The 5,575-nt window shown below is 27.9% G+C and overlaps 2 long non-coding RNA genes across 4 annotated transcripts; one reads left to right on the top strand and one right to left on the bottom strand.

Annotated features, from left to right (window-relative positions):
* Positions 1-58: 58 nt before the first annotated feature.
* LOC103311739 lies at positions 59-3,633 on the bottom strand. Of its 3 annotated transcripts, none has more exons than XR_001680537.2 (5): positions 3,086-3,633; positions 2,437-2,711; positions 635-2,370; positions 436-561; positions 59-196 (listed from the first exon to the last, which is right to left on the bottom strand). It is a non-coding gene; the product is annotated as an uncharacterized LOC103311739 (long non-coding RNA). The 3 variants fall into 3 exon arrangements; XR_001680535.2 differs by having other exon boundaries at positions 640-2,370; positions 3,086-3,632; XR_003839959.1 differs by having other exon boundaries at positions 2,195-2,370; positions 3,086-3,620.
* Positions 3,634-3,803: 170 nt separating this feature from the next.
* Positions 3,804-5,508, top strand: LOC103311738. The gene is made up of 3 exons (XR_511285.3): positions 3,804-4,016; positions 4,720-4,815; positions 5,407-5,508. It is a non-coding gene; the product is annotated as an uncharacterized LOC103311738 (long non-coding RNA).
* Positions 5,509-5,575: the final 67 nt, after the last annotated feature.

Below are 5,575 nucleotides of genomic sequence, written 5' to 3'. Positions count from 1 at the left end.
AAAAATACATCAAACAATAGAATATAGTACATCAAAATTTTATTTTTAGAAAATATACTACCTATAAGGTCTGCTTTTAAGTCTCATACAACATTAAAGTGATCAGATGAAATAAATAATGTATCAGGTTTAAAACGGTCACCTATTTTGAATTTCTGAAACCCATTCTTTCCGATAGTTAAGATCTTTTGGAAATCTAAGCATAATATATTTTAAATGCATATAATAATCGATAAAACAAATACCTAAATACCTAAATAATAAATTATTATCAGTTACTTGAATATGTTTTATTACCAATTCATCAATATGCAGTTTCGGTCTTTTTGGACATTACCTATAGTAGGTATACACTTAACACTACGCATGTATTATATTATATAAATATTAAAATTTAATATAATGCATTAATAATAATTTTATGTAAGTAGGTACCTGTGAAATTATATGTTGGATCTTCCATATTTTTTTGATTTGTAGTAGTTATTTATGCAAGTAGCAATAGCACAACATGAGCCTCCTTTCTGCTTTAATATCTTTGATTCCATAATACATATAAACCTATGAAACGTATAAACAATGAAAATATATGAAAATAAAGTAAAAATTAAATAAATATTTAAATAATGTATACAGTACAACTCAAGTTGACTACTAGCTGTGTACACCACTGAACTGATAAGTACAAAGTAAAAATAATGTTGAATGACTGTTGTATTGTTGACGCTGAGTGTACATGTCCTCGTGGAAAAGTAGTAGAATAGTAGAACAAGAACAAAATGCTAATGTTGTACCTACTGGGTTTTGGTTATTAAATAATGGAGTTTTAGAGAGCATCTCCCGATTGCGTTGTAAATTCTGAGTACATTGTGGAGATAAAATGTCCATGGAAGTACTGGAATAAAAGTTTAGATATTGAGCTTGCCAAAAACTTAATCTACATGGTATACATAAAAAACAAAATTATTTACATTAACAAAAAACACTTTTATTGGGATCAAATCCAAGGGCAACTATATATAACCAAACGAAAGTTATGTTACCTAGTAATTTTGACACCAGGTCAATCAATAATAACCCAAGTAGAAAAGGATCCAGAATGGTTTCCAAATCTTAAAATATTAGACAATTTTTTCATTGAGACTCACATTCCTTTTCTTATTGAAGAACAATGTAGCACATAATTTTTTAACGTATTAATTAATTGTACTCAAAGTTATATATTTACAAGAGAATTTAGTATTTACAGTTACATTAAAATATAATATATAAAAATGAAGTTACAAAATGTCAATTAATAATATTTTTTTATTATGAAATAAAATATTTTGAACAGGCGGTTCGAGACTAGAACTAACTTGGATTTACCATTTAGTTTTCAACTTCATGAATAAGTGGATGTTGAAGATTTGTTAGTGCAGCAACAACTTCAAAAATTTGCTGTCCTAGTCTTAACATTGTAGAGGGAATAAAATTTAAAATTGCAAAACATTTTATTCTTTGTATGGCCCTTTCAATATGAAATCTTGCCTTAGCTATGACTTCAGTTTGTAATACTTATTCAGGTGTAAAATGAGGTGGTATATTTAAAGATACACCAGGTGGTAAAATGTCTCTGATTAGAAAACCTTTGTCAGCTAAAATTAGGTCTCCCTGTACTAACTGCTCTAAGAGTCCAATTTTCAATGTAATCACTTTGTCAGATGTAGAACCAGGAAATAAGCTACTTACAAAAGTAACTACACCATTAGGTACGATTCCTAAAAGAACTTTTCATGTGTTTCTATGCTTATAACTGCTATATGTATCTCTTTGAATATTCATAGATTGTTGAGATACTGATGTGAAAATTTCTGTGCAGTCAATTACAATTTGACAATTCATAAAAGGCTTGAAAGAATCAGGTGAACAAGTTTGATTTTTTTGTCTAGAAGGTATTTTATTCATACACTTTAAGAAAAGTACATTATGTAAAATGTTAATCCAAGTGATACTAATATTAGTAATTGTACTCCTACTGCACTTAAATTTTGTAGCCAAATCAAAATGTGGGAGTTATATCTTAATTTCATTAGAGTTATAAGAAGTTGGTCTGGTTTACTTGTACACTCAACTTTCCAACCAAAGTGGTAATAGAGTTTTGAATTTTTTAATAAATTATAAAGAGCTATAAAAATTTCATTTGTAGGCAAACCTGTATAAGACTGTAATAATTCATTATTTTGACTTAAGTTTTCATAGTTAAATGAAAGACTCAATTGTTTTAAGTTTAATTTCATGGCTTTGTTTTCCTCCTTGAGAAAATAGTTCTCAGATTCATGAATAATTGAAGCTATGTTTGAAGATTTAACTGAGTCTGTGCTAAAATTACTAAGTATATACAATTTAATATCATACTATAGCCTATAGCAATAAAATATACTATTATATATTTACCAAATAATTGATTTTGAAGGAGTAGACAAATCTAATGGACTTTCATTTGTAATTAACTCATTAACAACTATAGTTCATCATCATATTTAACTGGTATGACATCCATTTGAATTATTTATTTAGATAATTTTTTCTCGTTTTCTTTTCTGGAGTCAAATGATTTAAGGTAAATTGTTGAAGAACGATGAGGCAAAATTGTAGGTTCATTTTCTTTTTTGTTATTTTCAAAATGACAACTACAAACCCTAGCGCCTGATTTTGGTTCATCAGTTCTTCTAATTTAAACATATTTAGTTAAAAACCATACATAAATAAAAAATATTTCAGTTTAATATCTTATAATCGGTATGTAAGCATAGCAAAGTTAAAAGTTTTTAAATATGAAAGAAGAAACCTGAGCAATTTAATCCAGCGTTTTTTAATTTTAGGATCTTTAGGTATTCTAAAAAATTTACAAAGATTTTCATTGTAATGATTATAGCCATAAGCCCAGCACATAACCATTTTACTAAAATATAAATAAAAGCATAACAAAATAAAATAGCTATAATTCTATTAGCAGCATGCAACTATTTAGTTATTTTTCAATTTTTTATATTATTTTAAATGATTGTAAGGATGAAAATAAATAAATAGATTGTGTACTTACCTATATTGTAGCTTAAAAGTAAGCATTGGCTTTTAAAAAAACTTTATTAAACATCAAACAAAAAGTGTATTATTTTATATGGTTAAAGTGATTTGTTTGGATCCAAAACAGAAATACTGATATGAGTGATAACACGCGTGACGTCATTGCTATCCAAGCGTATAAACAATAAAAATTATCTGCGAAATATGCGATAATTTTTGTTATCATAAAAAGTGAAGATACCACCATCGAGCGCTATTTAAGATATACAGGTTAAAAATCGGCCTATAACCACGGTTTAAGATATAAATAAAATAAAATATAATACAAAATACGATACAAAATAAATCATAATACCATCTTATTTGTCATATGAAATACCATACAATTTCCAACCGACGTTGAAGCTTAAAATTCATGGCGAGAGTTCTCTATCTAGTACTGTATAGAAATCTATGTTTCCTATTACTTCTATAATCTAAAAACCTTGAACCTATCGATTTATGGCTAGCGTAGATAATCTTTATTATCTATGATGGCTAGAAAGTACAATTGAGCGGCTCTTCAGTTATCAGTGGCACCGCCGCACTACATTCTAAAATATCGAGAACATGATCGATGGATTTCTTTTTAATTTATGTCTGGCTTTTCTGTACCCACGGCCTTTTCCTAAAAATATAATTGGCAACACTGGAAATATCGAACACGTCATGCTCACCGATGATTTGGATACGATGAAGTGGCAACGACACGGTCGGCGGGGGTCGGGGGACGGCCATCAAATGTTATACGCGAGGTTCCAATCTTGGTTCTACACATACGCTGTTCGTTTCCAGTCCTTAAAATCCTTAGTTCTTATACTCACAGACGGACCATACGAGGCAATCGCGGCCATAGATATATATTATAGAGCCTTTCTCGGAGGATCGTATTACTACTATTATCTGTGGTTTGTATTTACATTATATTGTGAATTATAAAATTAATTTAAAAATGGTGGTAAGTGGATGTCACTCTGCTGTACAGTATTTTACAAGTGGGTATTTACTCAAGCATACAATAAAAAGTGTTTATTAAAGTCGTTTATTTTCCATAATACAATATATGTATATCGGGCTAAAATCATAGAGTAATATACTCTATGGATAAAATACACTTAAGCAACCCACTCACGATTTAAATTTTTTTTTTCAAACGACTTTTTTTTATGTTTACAACGATGGTGTAAATTTTTTTACAGGAAAATATTATTATAGAAGTTTTAGCTTTCCAAAGTTTCAATTTTAAGTGTAGTGCTTGCGCGTGGATATCACTTTTTCGCAACAGTTCAGCCGATGAAAAATGTAGCATATTGAGTGTTTATGGGTTATAATAATATAAACAGAATAGGTACTTCGATTAGCTATAACCTTGAAACTAAATTCGTGTGCCAAATTCTGATTTCACGAACATTTTAAACATTTTAATATTTTACAATACAAACGTATAATAGTCGTAGTGATCATGACAAATTAAAATTATAATTTGTTATGGTAATGATAACATGATCCTCCGAGCTGACGCTATATCTTTAGCATTTAATATCAATTGTATTTATTCTAATGTACTTACCTAGGTACTTATTACGATATATATATATTTTGTGGTTGCAGTTAATTTTTAACAGTCTGATCATACATTTATGTTCATTATAAATTGTGTGTATTTGACAAATTGGACGTATACAATACTACGACTCATTACCATTTGTAAGTAATATATTATTAATTCAATTTTATGTGTAGTCTTTGTGTGCCAATCTTACTAACTATGAGGATATCATGTTAATGAATAATGAGTTAAATCCTATTAAAACCTAGAGGTTTAATGACTGAATTGATAGGTAATTATTATTTCAATGACAAAGATTCTTTATTAGGAAATCTGATAAATTATACATCAACATTTGAGACCGGGGGGACTAGAATTCTCGTGGTATACCTATTTGTCATTGCAAATATTTGCATTATGTTTACAATTAATAGGACACCATACCCTCATTTATTGTTTTAATTTTACAAGTACAAGTGTATTAAATCAGATTAATAAAGGTACATTAAACTCTTGAACATAAATTTGCAATATAACTTACTTTAAAAAAAAAAAAATGTGTTTGGGTCCTATTAAGTGAGAACTTTGTTTAAAAAAACCACTTTTTCAAAACATTATCATAAAGTCTTTATTAAGATATAGTTAATTGAATTTTAAAATTGTTGATTAACCTGTAAAATGAATTTTATTAATTATAAATAATTATTATATTAAGATTATTAATAAATTAATAACTATAATACTTAAAGGAAATATTTTGATCAAAATATTCAGCCTGTAATGCGTCAAAAGCAGTAATTGCAGAGATCTTACCAGAAAAGGACTCATTAAAGTAAATAATGTACAGTTATTAATTATATTGTGTATAATACTTTATATTGAGGATATATACTTCTTTAATTTTAAATACTATTTAAA

Source organism: Acyrthosiphon pisum, unplaced genomic scaffold (assembly GCF_005508785.2).
Source record: "Acyrthosiphon pisum isolate AL4f unplaced genomic scaffold, pea_aphid_22Mar2018_4r6ur Scaffold_17044;HRSCAF=17712, whole genome shotgun sequence".
In the NCBI taxonomy this organism is placed as follows: Eukaryota; Metazoa; Arthropoda; class Insecta; order Hemiptera; family Aphididae; genus Acyrthosiphon; species Acyrthosiphon pisum.
The sequence above is the reverse complement of the archived record's forward strand: the minus strand, read 5'-3'. Positions and strand labels throughout refer to the sequence as shown.